This window comes from Rattus norvegicus, chromosome 6, assembly GCF_036323735.1.
Source record: "Rattus norvegicus strain BN/NHsdMcwi chromosome 6, GRCr8, whole genome shotgun sequence".
NCBI lineage: Eukaryota > Metazoa > Chordata > Mammalia > Rodentia > Muridae > Rattus > Rattus norvegicus.
The window spans coordinates 44,060,123-44,077,143 of record NC_086024.1 but is presented as its reverse complement, the minus strand read 5'-3'; the positions used below and the strand labels follow the sequence as shown (position 1 = coordinate 44,077,143).

General features: G+C 39.6%; 1 long non-coding RNA gene across 2 annotated transcripts; it reads left to right on the top strand.

The window, feature by feature from the left end:
- The first annotated feature begins 247 nt into the window (after nucleotides 1-247).
- Nucleotides 248-14,952, top strand: LOC102555705 (uncharacterized). Of its 2 annotated transcripts, none has more exons than XR_592967.4 (3): nucleotides 248-365; nucleotides 12,806-12,902; nucleotides 14,764-14,952. It is a non-coding gene; the product is annotated as an uncharacterized LOC102555705 (long non-coding RNA). The 2 variants fall into 2 exon arrangements; XR_354692.5 differs by lacking the exon at nucleotides 14,764-14,952 and adding an exon at nucleotides 13,604-14,114.
- The last annotated feature ends 2,069 nt before the right edge of the window (nucleotides 14,953-17,021 follow it).

The following is a 17,021-nucleotide window of genomic DNA, read 5'->3' as shown; positions in this document are numbered from 1 at the left end:
AACGGGGGACCTATTCTCAGTTCAGTGGTTTGCTGCTGGCATTCGCCTCTGTATTTGCTGTATTCTGGCTGTACACACTGATTTCTAATTTATGATCTTTCTGCTTTAACCTCATGAGTCCTGGGATCATAGAAACATGCTATAACTAAAGCTATTCCATTTCTCGTCTTTTAAAAAGGCGTTTCCAATCAGTTCCTAAGAACGGAATGAATCCTCTGTGACAAACACTTTGGAATGGGAGAACTATAACAATGACGTCATAAGAAAATGGAAAAGGAGTGACTTCCCCCCCAGGCCTCAAGGTGCTGGAAGACAAATGTGTTGCTTTCCTACTCCTTATATTCATAGTTGCCACAGGGATTCAGGTATGTACTAAAGTCTGAGTTAAAGCCTAAAGGCTCATAAAAAAAGAACAGTTTGAAATACCACCGAAGAAAGCACAGCTTACTAAGAAAAGTCAAAGTGAGAATACTGTGGTCACTTCAGTATGGAAAGATATAATGTAGATCTCTTAGACATGTCCCTCTGAGTAAATTTGAAGGAGAGAGAGAGTGGCTTCTTTCTTTGGAGGATTTGGAAGTGTTACCTTTCTGCTATTCTTTGCAAAGAAATCATTGAAGGCAGAAGCCCAGACCTGTATCTGGAGGGGATTTTGTGATGTGTATCAGTAGTTCAGATTCTAGGTGAGAGAAGTTCCAGGTACTGGTGAGGTGGCCTCTAGTCAGACTGCCTCCTATGTATGTCTGTTTGAGATGGATCTGCCCTGGGATTAGTCTCTCCTCAGCTGCAGGTCCTCACTTGAGCCATCGCCTTACCTGTGCTCACAGAGTGTCTGCATTAAACACCTACTGTTTTCACTTTTGGGGAACTCATGTGAGTTTTGTGGAGCTCACTTTTCTTGTGAAAGCCACGTGTGATTCAGATAATAAGCCATATTCCTCTAGGACAAAAAATTCCAGCCCAGTAATGGACTTCTCGCTAACCTCAAAGTTATTATATTCAGTGGATTTCATTTTCTCCTCAAGAAGGGACTCAACTCCAGAATAATTACCAAATATTCACAAGCTCCCTAACACACAGAGGAAAACTTTCTGAAATGTATTGCAGGAGAGTAAGAAGAAACACAAAAAGAACCGAACCGAGCCACATAGTTGCCGTATCTGGTTCTGTCCAAGTTTAACACCAAACCGCAACTTGTTAATATTTCTGTAAGCTTCCATTTTAATTTACATTTTATATGTATCTGAGTTGACTCATGGTCACTCAAATTTCAGACATTTCTGACTCCTGTGGTGATGATCTTTGTCCCCCAAATGTGGATGATAATGTCTACTATGGTTGGCAGACATTCACTAGACTACATTGTTAGCAGTTCACACTTCGGATATTGCTTGTTTTCAAACAACTCTTCTACTTCTATCCTATTCATTAGAATATGATCATGTGACTACATCTAGCTACAAAGAGGAATGTACAACATGGTAGTTACTTGTTATGCAGTGAAATACTGGCGATATCAAGTGGAAGTGGGGAAGAAAACTAGAGTTTTATGATAAGCTCAATGATAGCGTAGCAAAATACACTTTCCCCCTCCAAAGCTACTAATGGTTTTACAACATTGTAGGACAGTAAGGAATGAACAAGTAAGTGAAAACACACAGAAAATGCAAAGATTATTCATCAGATCCATGGTGGGATCATCTCTATTATTATGCAAACTTCATCAAATATTCAAGCCCATTTAGATCAGACAACGACGTAGTAAAAGAGAAAGTTCTATTGATTTTAGTAGCAACTTTTCTTTTCATATGAGATCTCGTGTAGCTCAGATTGGCCTCGAAATCCTTCCAGAGCCAAGTTATTAAAGATGATCTTGAATTTCTGATCCTTCTTCCTCAAGATGACAAGTGCTAGGCTTATAGGAATCGGCCAGTCCACCACATTTATGTGGCTTCAGAAATTGAACTCAGAGCTTTGTGCATGATAGGCTGAGCTTCAGCTCCAGTGCACCAGTTCTTTCTGAAAGGACAAATGTATAGCAGAACTAAGAATAGGAGACAATGACCTTAACTTCGAGAATGATTAGCAACGGAGGTCCTCCTAACAATATACTCGATGAGGACAGACTAACTGATCTTCCTTCTTTTGCTTCGTTCTGGAGGTCAGTGGCTCTTAGTGGAAAATGAGAAAACAGGAAAAACCAAAAATATTTTCTTAAGGATTAAGCAAAGCTTTTATGATAGAGTCGTATCATTAAAAACAATGATCACAAGGATCAATCCCAAGGATCGATACAAGTTTTGCAGAGTTGCTTGATACAAAATATCCAAAAGCAGTTAATATCAAGATCAACAGTCAAGGAAAAAAACCTGGTATTTACAAAAGAACATAAAGTATCTAGAAGTGAAGTCAGACGAAGATAAAGCCTGGGTTATTTCTAATTTGGGGTTTGACATTTGGTTCTCTTAATGAGATCTTTAAATAAACAGAATTCTTTTGCTAAAGCAATTAATTAAATTTCCTTCTCCCTACAGTAAATGCCTTTCAGTCCTTGTTTATAAAATCCTTCCTTACTTGTAGCCATGGAAATGTTTTCAATTTGAGTTGAAAAAAAAATGAGAACGATTTGCTCACTTCTTATTAAACCATATTTTGAATACTTCGGGTTTCCTCGGATCATCAGCTGCCTTCTCAATGCTTCACTGACATACTTCTTCCTTGAGTATTCTGGACACTTCCCATTATCTTATTCAGAAAAATTATTCTGCTTCTCGCACAAAAACTGTCACACAATTTTTTTTAATATTCTCTCTCGCACTTTTTCCTCAGTTGTCCAGTTCACTCTTCATAAAACTACCTAAAAGTTCACCATCATTTCCTGCTGATAGTTTTTACTTGGAAAGTACAGACTGTGAAAGAAGAAGAAGAAGAAGTATTAAGAGCATCTGCCAAAATGATCCTTTTGTTTTCATAAAACGTTGCCTCAGGGCTGAGTAATGACTAAGGAATATGTAGAAATTATTTAGATCTCTACATGCAAACGAAATAAACATGTTAAGATCAGGAGTACTAGGGTGGTACATGGGTACTTAGAAATTACAGGGGAACAGGTGGCAATGTCTGTGGTCAGAAACTCAAGGGTCTAAGATGCCTTTATGGTTCTTCAGAGTCTCAGAACCAATAGAATGAATATATATTCACTGTGCATAATATTTATTAGACTAGCTTAACTGTTTGGAAATGTTAACAGAGGTCAGCTGCACCTTGAGAACCTAGAAAAAAGGGGTTGCTCAATTCAGGCCCCGGCTCTCCTACTCAGATGCTGGTCTTGAGAGGTTTTGGAAGGCTAAAGCATCTGGAGAGTTCAGATGGTAGCAAAACATTCAAGAGCAGCAGCAGCAGTGGCAGCAGTGGCAGCAGGACTGATGGCAAGAGTGAAGCCCAGACGAGCCATCTGCATCGCTTTTCCTTTGGACATCTTTATATCTGAACTACCTTGGAAATGTGCCACCTCTACAGGAGAGGGTCTTCTCTTCTCTGTCAATCCATTCTGGAAATGTCTTCAAAGACCCTACGGACAGGTGTAGACTATAGATCCAATCACACTAATAGTCAAGGTTATCTTCACAGGAGCTTTCTCTGTGACAGCAGAGAAAGATAAAGATGGGTCTCACGAGTCTTTGGCAAGGATTCTCCAGATTTTCATCCAGAGCCTTTCCTGTGCTGTATTTCTCAAAATCTACCAAGCACTCTTTCACCCTGAAAACAGAGAACACTTGCCTATTTCCAGTGGGCAATGGAAAGAGTTGTCCGAATATGTCCACTTTTCTTCACTCCTAAGAAACAACATTTCTCCAAGGAACAATTCCTTCAGTTTTATTTGATAAAATACAGCTCAAGTTTCTGCCCAGAAAAATACACATATTTTAAAAATCGCAATTTTTTCTACTTTTTTCAAAATGTGAAATTGAACTCTCCTTTAAGAAAATAGTTCATGTGCTTGTGTGTTTTGGATTCATTCATTCATAGCTATGCACTACATGGATACTGAGGCCAGAAAAAGCCTTCAGATTCCCATGACTAAAGTTATAGAATGATATTAGCTGCTATGTAGAAGCTGGGAACCAATCGTAAGTCCTTTGGAAAAACAGCTAGTGCTCCTAACCACTGAGTAATCTCTCTAACCCATGGAAAAATATTTTCTTTTTGTCTCCTGAGAACTTCTTGCATTTTGGTTCCTACAGATAATCTTGTGTTTTTCTGTATGTTGCACACTTCTACCTGTAGTTATACTTACGGTTTTCTTTGGGTATTTATTTTTGGCAAAGGAATCCATTTTCCAGAAAAATATTGTAACTTTTTCAACTTGTCCAACAGACAAATTGATTAAATATCAACAATCTCCTTTCCTATTTGCACGCAGGGACTTAAGAGAGCCCCAGATTGTCAGTTTAGTGTATAGACTCTATCTTTCTGGTTGCTCTTTATCATGGGACTTTTGTTGTTTCTTCCTGGCTCTAACCTGAAAACAAGTTCAGCTACTTGGTATAGAGTCTCCTGTTGCTTTTTTTTTTTTTTTTTTTTTGGACAGTTCATATATACAAGCCTTGAATACATCATGACTGGGGAATAAAGGAAAGAGAAAATACCACAGTGAAGACAGCCTTTGTCTTCTACAGGAAAATAGAAATTGAGAATAGAAAGGAGAGAGTGGAGAAAGCAAGAGGGAAGGGAGAGGAGAGGTGAGGAAGAGTGAGTGAGAGGAAGAGGTGAAGGAGAAGAAGGTGAGGGTGGAGAAGAGGAAGAGGAAGAGGAAGAGGAAGAGGAGGAGGAGGAGGAGGAGGGGGAGGAGGGGGAGGAGGAGGAGGGGGAGGAGGGGGAGGAGGAGGAGGAGGGGGAGGAGGGGGAGGAGGAGGAGGAGGAGGAGGAGGGGGAGGAGGTTGCTGTTTCATTTTTTAGCCCAAGGAATCTTGGTTAAATCTCAAATTTACCACCTTAAAAATAAACCTGACCCTTTCACAATTAAACCACATCACTGCAAAGTTCATTATATTACAAAGTTTGCTAAAACATGAGAACTGTGTACTGGTTTTCTCTATTGAGAAGAGAATGCCATAGTATTTTGCGTATTACACACTATTTTTAGTCTAACATTTGTCTTAGCACATACGTTGTTCAAATAGAACATATTTACTACTTCTTAACATTTAAGTTATTGTTAACACATGTTTTAAGGTATCTTATATCTGCGAGGATGGGGAGGGGAACACTCACAGAGAAGGTAAGGGGGAGAGGCTAGGGGGATGTAGGCCTGGAAAAAGGGAAAGGGAATAACATTTGAAATGTAAGTAAGAAATACTCAAGTTAATAAAGATGAAAAAAAGATATCTTATATCCAACTAGAGTTTAATTCATTAATTTTATTTTCCAAAAAATTATGCATATGGGCAGAACATACACACAAGCCTTGGATGCATCATAACCTGGGAATGAAAGAACTAGGAAGCACCAAAGGAAAGATAACCTTCTTCACTTCTGCAGGGAAATGCAGAATTTGAGAATAGAAAAGAGAGAGGGTGAGGAAGTAAGACAGGAGGGAGGGGATCAGAGGGAGAAAGAGGGGTGTATATAAGGTGTGTGTGTGTGTGTGTGTGTGTGTGTTTGTGTGTGTTTGTGTGTGTTTGTGTGTGTGCACTTGTGTGCGTCTGTGTGCAAGGTGTGTATCTGTGCATCTGTGTATAAGCTTTGTGTCTATGCATGTATGCATCTGTGTGCCAGAGAAGGGGGTTGGGCATCTTGCTTTGTCACCATCTACCTTATTGATATTCATCACTGTTTTTCAAAATGCAGACTAGGTTTTCAAGTACTTCTAGAATTTTCTCTGTGTCCCCTTTGGAATTAAAGTTACTTGCATTTTAGATCATTTCAATTTGTCCTTTAAGATCTGAATATTCAATTCTCCCCACCCCACCCCCATTGCCTTCATACTTTCTATTTTCTTTAAAATCTTCTTTTGGGATTCAGTTTGGGAAAATTTTATTGTTCTGACTTCAAGTTCCTTATAGAATTTTGATCTTATTGTTTCCTTACCCATTATCTTGTTGGGATGAAATCACTCATCTAGCTTTTATAGCATCTATTACTTCCACGGTAGCCTGAAATATAATAGTCTTGTTCTTCCATGCTCTGTCAGAGGGCTCTGAAAACTCATGTCCTCTTTCTATTGTCTAGTCTGGGCCTTACCAATGTTGTGCATTTTCTCCCTTTTATTATGTGGCATGCAGTTTCTTGCCCCCCCCCCAAGAGCCAGAAGTATTGAATTGAAGAGAGTGAAGTGAATTTTAATGGTCTTGAAGTTGGCATTTTCTTTCAGCATTCCTTCCCTGCATCCACATAATTATATATTAACAAGACTCAGACATGGGCTAATTTTAAAGTTTCAGTTTTGCGTGAGTGTCTCACAGGCCTCACGTCTGCTATAACACCTTGTGTTTAGGGTTTTAGAACAGAATTTAATTTTGTTTTTGTTTTTCTTTGTTTTGTTTTGTTATGTTTTTCTCGATGTGCATTTCATCCTTAGCTTTCAGTGTTCTCTCTTTGCTCTTCCTGGAGAGTATCTGTAAGCTAGGAGCTGGGATGTCTGACTGGTCCTTGTGGAAATATTCTGTCTTTATCTTTGCTTGGGGCTGGATTCATTGTTGACCTTTTTGTTCTGATTGATCTTAGACAAGAATTGTATCTTGTGGTCTCAGGAGTGTAGACTTCTCAATACTCTAGCATAGAAAATCTGCCATGCGCTGCCAATAATGAACCTGTAGCCATTGTGTGTTTCTGCCGTGACCAGCCAGCAGAGTGATTTATCTGTCCTCCTCACTAGCTGTAACAGATTTTCTCCGTGCTTCAAAGCAGCAGGTATTGGTGGTGTTTATTCCCAATGGAAGGCTTCTGCTGTGTAGAGAAGTTGGGATGAAGATTCTGAGTGATTATTTATACCTGTCTCAGAGAGGAGGCCCTTTCCTCTTCTGTGTTAATGCTGTGAGAGGCATGCTTTTAGAAACAGTTCCTCATCTCTTCCACAAGAACCTCATGCAGAAGGGCACTAAGCACAGAGCAGGAAGCAAGTAACTGAAGCACTGTGTAGACTCCACTCCACTTTGCCTCAAGATTCCAGGCACGGTGAACATCTCTCACTGAATTCTTGCCAGTGCCCCGTAAACATGTATACTTTGTTTTTCTCTGCATGCCAGACTTCATATGGAGACTTCAGGCTGACTTACCTATGACTTCAAGTTAAACTATCAAGCAACATCATTATTTGCATAGTTTCCCTTACTTTCCCCTGAGGGTGGTAAATTCTGCGCATATCTCTGGACTCCTTTTTGATTGGCAGCATCATGTACTGAGTGATAAATTATGGAGGTCAGAAAATAAATGTTTTAAGAAGCTTTTATTTCAGCCACAACTCCCCATGCTATTATTTATTTTGCTTTCCATACAACTTTAGAATAATTTTTATCATGTCTTTCGCCATAATAAATCTATGGAATCATGGTAGTCTATATTTTATAATTCTGAGACAGAAACTCAGTGACTACACACATTTTCTAGGTCACCTAACTGGTAAATACCATAGCTGGAGGATAAAATCAAGTCTTGCTCATTAGCAAGACAAGATGCCTGATCATTAGCATTGGAGTGGATGATTGAATTTCAAATGGAAGGGCTAAATGTCATCCTGACCCAATCAGGGACCTTTTGTTCTGATGCTATCCTTGACTTTCAACTTCAGCCAAGACATAATTACAATTTTTATCTTTTCAAGAGCTTCTAATTTCCTGGGAAAAAGACAAGTCACCTAAAGACCTTGTTTTTTTTAATAGTTTATATACTCAGAAAAATGCCACAAATATACGATGCTGGCTTCTATTATTACCCTCACTAACCTCATTACCCCTAGCTCATCCCGACCATCATTACCACTACCACCACCCCACCACTATTAGCATTATCATTGCTATTACCACCCCTACCACTCCTACAACCTCATCCCCTCGTTCCTTCACCTCCATCACTATCATCACCATCATCACATACCCCAGCCTGCAGTCTAGATAACTATTGGTTAAGAATTTAAGGAACATACAGTGGAGATAGAAAGGCTTCAAGATGGCTTATCTTTTCTAAGTTAAAGGACATTCAAATAAAAAGTTAAGCATGGTAGGAGGTTATCCAGAGGCGGGAATAAATTTCAATGAGAGAGTTCTGTCGCTTGTTGAAGAAAAGAAAGTGGTACCTGTCCTTGCAGTATGAGGTGCTCTGTTGGGTGCACAGCCAGGGCAGCAGCAGGACCGCCAGGGGAGACACATGGAGGCTACAATGACCAAAATATAGTTTTGAGTCTCTTCTCCTCTCTCTGATGTCCTCTTCTTCCTCTCTCATTATTTCATCCCCCTACTCCCCTTCCTTTTCCCTTCTTTTTTCCTTTTGTAAAGCCCACATTCCAAAAATCTCTATTAATTTACTTCTTGCGCCATGAGAGAGGCCACACCCAAGAGAACCGGGCTCACTACTAAAGCTGTTTAGCAGCAATCACTGAATGAAGCTACAGTTAGAGCCTACATCAGAGTAACAACCCATCCCCTTGAAGGAACATCCCCTTGGAGGAGGGAGAAGCTCACATTTCCACAGTTTTGGAAATGCATTCAACTTTACCTTCCTGTGTGACAGTGTTCCAAAGTAAACCAGAATCAGCATTTTCTCAGGTCTCCTCTGAACATGAATGTAAACATAAACATTCCTGTGGGTCTTATGATTCCTGCCACAGCCTTGCATGTTGTGTGGAAAGCAGTACCCTTCCATGTGAGGGTCTTACAAAAACCTTCAGGAGGACGGGTCATGAGAGTGGGGTCTTCAGGAATGGGGTTACAGCCTTCACATAACACAAGCGCTTTCCCACACCAAATGAGGCTACCGCTATTGAAAAGGACATTCTCCATTCACACTGCCTCTATCTTGCTCTGATACTTGCCAGCTACAATTACTCTGGAAAGTACTTTCAGATTACATAAGTCACCCAGATTGTGGTCCACTATTCTCTCATCCTGAAGTGACGGAGACAACTCTTCATTAAATGCAAAACTATTTTTAATCCAGTCTATTTCTTTCCTTAGACACTTTTCCCGAGGTCTTCATTCTTTTCTTTGTTTACTGTTACAAATTATCCCTTGCCCATAGTCTATGTCTTTAAATGCATTCTGCAGAAACGATTCAAGAGGCTGATCTATCCACTCTCCCGTGAGAGGAACAGAACAAAGATCAGCACCCAAGGGAATTCCTGTTGGCTAAAAACAGACATCCACAGTTCCTAACTCAAGATTGCTGTCCATGTTGCTCTTTCTGCTACCAGCTGTATCAGGAATGTGGATTGCTATCCTTATGTGAGCCTCCCCAAAATATTATACCATTGTGGTACATAAATTTAGCAGATTTCTTCCTTCATTAAGTATGTTTCTTGGTTGTGGCTTTTAATTAAATTCTACATTTTCGAAAAAGTTGATCTTTGGGAGTTTTCAAATCTCTTGAAGTAAGAAATGTCCTATTTCAAACAGACAACAGCTTACAATGAGAAAACCAAAACTGTTGAGAACATATGGGGCTGAGAATCATAAAGCAATTCTATATAATAGAGAAAATAATATCACACCACGATGAAGAATTAAAAGCATAGGTTGAATTATGTTTCTCTTTAATAGATAGATAAACAGATAGATAGAAAATAGAAAGATCAATAATAAATAAACAAAACTAAGAAAATCCTCATACACTCAAGTTGTTATCTATAATTCCTCAGAAAATGGCTATATTTAGAAATGATAGCTTTAAGGAGATAATTAAATAAAGTAGGGTCTGGTGAATGACCTTACTTTACCTACATTGTCTGGATTCCTGGTAGAAATAGGTAAGATACACCAGAGATAAATGCCATGGGAAGGCAAGGTAAGAAGTTTTACCAAACAAGGCCAAGACAAGAGTAACAACAAACCCACAAAATAAACAACAAAACCAAACCTCGAACAACAACAAAAAGGCTACAAAAACTAAAAGAACCTTCTGATATCTGGATTCTAAATTCTGTAGTTTAAGAAAAGAACCTTTTTACTGTTAAAATGTTCAAGTCTCAGGTTCTTTGTGATGGAAGAGGTAAGAGACTTGACTAACCAAAGACATGGACTGAATGACTGATTACCTGTTTAACTTCCTAAACCACCTAGGAAACTGTATAAACAATAGTAAAGGGGAGTGTTGAAAGATCATATGGGAGGCAGAGGCAGGGGGATCATTAGTTTAAGGTCAGATTGAGTTACCTATATAAGATCCTGTCTCAAAAGCCACCCAAAAAAGAATGATGTAAGAAGGTGAGAGTCACAAATGCAATTGGGAAAGACTCTAAAACTATTACAGCAATTAAGGAAGCCCAGAGGCCCAGAAGCCCCCAAATCTATGTGGTCAGGGGATTCACAATCATTGACTCCAGGATTGTTTCAGAAGATAAGAGTGGTTTGAATCTGAAATGTTGGCGTAAGCTCATCGGTTCAGTACCTGGTGCCATGGAGTGGTGGTCTGTTTGAAGGCTATGGGAACTTGAAGATGTATGATTTTCTGCATGAAGTCATACAGGAACACCTTTGGCAGCTCAATCTGGCTTCTGGTTCCTCATTTTCTGTGTCCATCTGCATGACAGAAAGCTTTCCCGTTCTAGGTCTCTGTCATTATGATGTTCTTGCCAAGTTGGGTCAAGCAACTATGAAATGAACCCTCTAAAAATATGAGCCACATGAAACTTTCTACCCCTGTTTGTACCAGGTATGCGATAAAATCAGGTAGCACAACCAGATTAAAAAAAAACTAAGTCCCCATTCCTGTGCATAGAAAGCATTTCAACATGCAGTACCCATCATATTACCTGGATTCCAGGTACCCCCATCCCGAACACAGAGATTCATTCTCCATAAAAGTAAAGCAATGGGACTTGGTGCCTGGTAGACAGATTAGAATCGTAGATAACGTGAAGATGCAAGGCTTACCACCTACCATGCTGAGGTAGAGTCAAAGGTCTTCATGGTGTGTGATATCTCAGACTGAAGAAGCCATGATGAAGAGGGAGAGCATCCATGGATGATACTGATGTGAACACCCACAATTAATGATGTGAGTGATGATAACGATTCCTTAAATCTACAAGAGTCTGAATTACTCATCAAATATATTGACTGCTAAAGTACAGAATATAAGTGAAAGTTTCTCATGTTCTTTTTCTTCATGCAATTTATATATAAGCAAGTTATCAACTAAGTTTTAAGAATGAAGCCACTTACTCCATCAGGTGTGCTACCTTAAGGAGGGTCCTCTAGTAGAACTGTAAAATGAGAATCTGAGCTGAAAACTGAAAAGTGTGAATAATTATCATATTCTGGAGCTATGAAAGCCGACACAAAAGAGAATCAGCTGACACTGGAGCATTGATTCAGTGGTTAAGAACCATGGCAGCTCTTCTAGAGGAACAGGGTTTGATTCCCAGCACCTGGATATCAGCTGACAACAACTCCACTTTCAAAGGATCTGATGCTGTCTTCAGTTCTTCAGGCACTCATTGCATGTGATGTGCATGGTGCCCAGACATGCATACATACAGTACATTGATACACATAAAATTTACACAAATAAATCACTTTAAAAAAGAGTCAAGTGAAATTAAAATTGGTTGTGTATCCCTGTGAACTAAAAAGGATTTAAAAAATGTTCTTTAATGAAACTGCTTTATAATTTTACAGATATGCAATATAAGTTTTTTAAAAATCTACTTTACCATGAAAAAGAAAAAAGTGTTTAAAAGAAAAAAGTCTATTTTATCTTTTAATTATGCATAAGTAAGTGTCTAACTGTAAGTATGTACAAATGAGCACAGGGGCTTACTAGAAGCCAGAAGAGGTTATCTGATTCTTTGAAACTAGAGTTACAGAAGGTGGTGAGCCATCCTTTGTGGGTACTGGGAACTGAACTCCAGTCTTATTGAGGAACAGCAATTACTTTTAACCGCTGGCAATCTTTCTAAGATACATTTTATAAGAATAAAACCAATTCAGGGTATTTACCAAAATTGGATGTCCCATTGTTAGCCTTGGCAGGAAGAGTGTCTGCCAAGTCTATTTGCAACAGTCGTCACATGATATGAATGTAATCAAGCTACGCTGCACATAGTATTGCCATACTTCAACTTTCTTCCTCCTTTAACTCTGGGACCTTGGATAAGTCATTGTCCTTGCTGTGCTTGAGGTTCCCAGTTTAAGAAACTTGGGGGTTAGGTGGTGGGCTGAGGATGAAGCTCAATTGGTATCATGCATCCTTAGTGTGCAGAAATACCTGGGTTTACCAGCCTTCAAATTTGAAAAGCTCTGGTTGGACCCCCTACATTGCAAAACAACAAAAGACAGAGAAGAAGAAAAAAAATTACTGAGGGTGAAATCCTTTTAGAGAACCCTAAGATGTGTCTGGAGGAATGGCTCAGTGGTTATAAACACATCAGCTCTTGTAGAAGACCTGAGATTTTTTTCCCCAGGAGCCAGGCAAGGAGCTCACAGCCACCCGTAACTTCAGCTCCAGGATTCTGATATTCTCTTCTGGCCTCTCCTCGCAGCTGCACACATATGTCAGATACTTACATAGGCAAAGACATAGACTTAAATAAAAATAATACAAATGAGTATTTTAAATCATGTAAAACCCCCCTTTCACTCTGTTCTTCTAGGCAGTGCCAATTGAATTTAGTGATTGTCTATGAAAAGATGAAGTTTATCGGTTTCTATTTCTTGGAGATGGAAGCTAGAGGAAGAGATAGAGCCTAGGTATGGTCATATTTCAATGCATATATCTGTAAAATTCTCTGACACAAAGTATTTCAAATCCGTTAAGATTGTATTCATGCATTTAATAGCAGCTTCAACTTCAAAGGCAAGCTATAGGAATGCTGGGTTTGGATATTGTTCGCATTGTAGTCTAGTGTCAGGCTGTCACTGCCAGCCTGCTGCTAAAGCAAGCGAATCTGCAGTAAGATCCCACGCTCTTTGTTTCCTATGATGAATTTGATGAAATGGAGTATCGAAGAAAATGTCCTTTATACATTTCCCTATTCTCAATAAAAGGTCACTGTGACCTCTATTTATCTTCTTAGAGACCGACAAAGTGACTCGACTTTCTAGAATAGGTAAAGCTGCAGTGATCAGCAGAGACTGGTTGCCCCTTAGGCAGCACGGCAATTTCCCACCCATAAATCTCCACAGCACCTGCTCTGTAGTAGGCTTCAGGAAACGCTGTGTTACAGGGTCATAAAACCACGGAATAAAGTTTGGAGCGATTTAGAAGAAAGAAAATTCCAAGCCACGTCTACCACACTCCACTAGCAAGAGACTTTTGTCCTGGAGAGAAGCATGAATGTCCCCTTCAGACCCCTCCTCATGGGGTGTGATGCAGCTGCAGATGCCTCTGGCTGTTCCCTGTTCCTTCTCACACTGCGGCATTGCTCTGAACTAGGCCTTTGTCTTTGCAGGGAAATCAAAGGGAACTTGGAATTGAACTCATGGATGCTTGCTGGCAGGAGGAAGAAATAGGAGAGCCTGGGATTTTGGATGGTTTATGTGACCCTTACTTCCTATCCTACCCTCCACATTCAACTCAATTAATCTCAAGTTGAAACAGATTTATTTATATTTTCCAGAACATTCTCGCGATGTTGTCTTGATTTGGGCCAGTTTCTAAGTGCTTTCTTTCCTTTTGTTTGAAAAGAAACATGAGCCTCTGGTCCCTATTAAAAAGGAAGAAAGCATCATGGATATCCAGCTTCCCTCCAGCTACCCCGAATCTGAGCAGACTGCATGACTCATCTTTCCTAGAAACACAACAATGAGGTCATCCTGTCTGCTTCCTTCCCACTCTGAGTACAGTTGAATTGGGTTCCTCTGTTCTTCCTCTGTTCTCAGAGATTTTTTTTGAAAAGCCCTCTGCTTGTTAAAATGCCAGAGTGTTGTTATATAATTGGAATACAGCAAGAAAGAACACTAGCAGTGATTGGCATTTTTTTTCACGCGTCTCAATTCTCATCTGCAAAACTAAAATGTTGTAAGTGGTAGAGAACGTTGTATCTCAATCTTGTTTTGTTATTTTTTCTTGATGTGGAAGCTCGCTGCTTTCACAGGCAGTTACTTCTACACTGAACAACTCCCCTAGATTATATTAATTTGCAGGAAACTAAAATCTGGTACTTGTTGTCAGCCACAGCTTTGCCTTCTACCATGCTCGTCTCTTTTTAGACCAGTATCACATGACTGACTATCCTCTACATCTAGATCCATCAGATGTGGCTCACGTCACTTTCAATGCTTACTTGAGCTGATTGATTAATAAGTTGGGCTGAACTCCACACAAATTTAAATATCTGTATTCCTGTAAGTAGATATTCATTAAGCTTGGCAAGTTACCATCATAGAGCAGAGAAAATACCTGGACAAATATACTTTCTGGAAATCACTGGATAATCTAATTATTATTATACAATTAGAATCTAGACTACACTAATTAAAAGAAGTAATTATATTTTTCAAATTTTCTGACTCTCTTGTTGAAAAGTGTTATTTAAATCAAGTTAAGACATTAATCTATACACAATTAATATATGCAATTATCATGTCTTCACTTCTGCATTGATTGTAGGTGGAAAGAATATTCTAACAGAAGGAACTATCTGGAAATGGAAGAGACAGAAGGCAGAGGAGAGTACTGGTCTACTTAGGGAATACGATCAAAGTGCCATGTGTCCTTGTATGAAAAAAATGGCAAAAATTAAACTTGTACTAAACCTGTAAAAAATAGAAAAAGAATATTATAAAATTTGTATTTTTACCTATTGTACAATATGTATATTTCTAAGATATTAATATTCAAATATTATCCTACAAGATCTTCTCAGATTCCTTTGAAATAGAATAAACTGAGTTTTCCACTGCATCAAAAATAAATTTAAGAAACAAACGGATGCAAGATAAATACAGAGAACCTTAAGGAAATAATGGAGGTTCCCAAGTACTACCCTGTTGCATCCCCATGCATCAGGGGGCATAAAACAACACAGGACGTCTAGGTATTTTATATGGAATAGACCTTATAGTTTTCCATTTGGGTTGAAGGGTACTATTCAGGTACTTTCCAGACAGACATTAAAAGCACACATCCAAGAATTTGCAGCAAATGGGACTCCTGACACCTAAAGAATCCTCTCACAGCCAGCAATGGTTGGGTTGTAATTAGATCTTGTCTGTTACGAGCTGCAGCCTGGTCTGAGCAGGTTCCCAATGGAGAAGGATTCCTTGCATTGAAATGAAGAGGACAAAGCTAACTGGAGGTTATTTGTAACAACCTGGAGAAATTTAAACCAACAGGACAGAATACAAGGTAGGTTCTGTGGTGTACAGCACTTGTATATTTGAAAAGGTTCACATATGCAGGGCTAAATAATTTTAGTATTGAAGGATAGCTTGGGAAACTCACATACTTTCTGAAATTTCCAAAAAATCCCTGATATATCTCTATCGTGCCCCCAATCCCTGCAATGTGTGTATGAACCATCACTCCTTTCCCATGACATTCCTTAACTAGTTTTTTTGGTCCTGTGTCTTCCTTCTTAACATAGATTTATTTATTTACATATGTGTGCATGTGCACGCAAGTGCCATAGAGGCCAGAGAGTGTTGACTCCTCTGGAACTGGAATTACAGGTGGTTTCAAACTCCCTGATGGGGTAGTGAGACTAAACTATACCTTCTAACAAAAGCAGTAACTGTTCTTAACCATTGAGCCATCCCTCCAGCTCCTATTTCTGCCTTTGAGATGTTTTTCTTCTAGATTTTTCTGTGCAATGTATGGGCACCAGTTGTCAGGTCATATTTCAGAGAACTGTCCATTTGCCCTCCAGCAGTAAGACCTATATGAAAAGTCCTCTGGACACATTTGGGACAAATTCTGTTGTGACTTCCAATCTTGTTATCTCCCACGGGGAGAAAAAGTAGTCATGTCTTCCTGATTCTGAAGTAATTACCATCACACCTCTGAGGCATTCCCCAAGCCTCTTCCAGAATACTTGCTCAGCATCTATTCACTGTTAGCTCATCTCTTGTCAAAATGGTCTTCACACATCTTGGGACAAAAGTTCATTCAAAGATGTCACCCGTTCAAATTCAACGCTGAGCTCACAGGCAAAATATGATGGATGGCCAGAGTCAGCAAAATGGACTTTGACCCATGCTTAGATTGGGCTGCTGGGATTTTCAACGGTCATTATGTGAGTTGAAAATTCTTTCTTGCCTCCTCAAAAGACAGCTGCTTCTTTTCAGCCTGCTCCAGGGAACCGGCATCCTCAGCACCAATTGCTCTGACTTCCGGCCTTCCTTAGTGGATCAGAAATCTTGAGGCTGCTGAGGATGTGAAGCTAGACTGACACTTCCCTAGCATTCTTTGGGGCAATGGCTGGAGACTCTATCTCCTCCTGCATTCATGTACCTGGACAGACCTCTCCTTCTCCACAAGTCCAAAGACTGCAGCACTTCACACTGCCACCTCTTCCAGGCCTAGTAAGTGCCTCCAGTTAATGCCAGGCCTCAGAGTTATGATAGACACTGAAGTTTTGCCCATGGCTTCTTTTAACTCTCCACACGCATTTGTAATGATGCCATTCAGTAAACACACTTGGCTTATTCCTCTAAACGAAGCCTGTAGATGTCACAATGGTTTGAAAGGCATGTGAAGGGGTTGGGGATTTAGCTCAGTGGTAGAGCACTTGCCTAGCAAGCGCAAGGTCCTAGGTTCGGTCCCCAGCTCCGGAAAAGGAAAAGGCATGTGAATATTTTAGAGATGAACATTTCTGATGTTTTAGGAATGGTGTTTCATATGGGGCGGAATCCCTCTTCTCTGTTCCC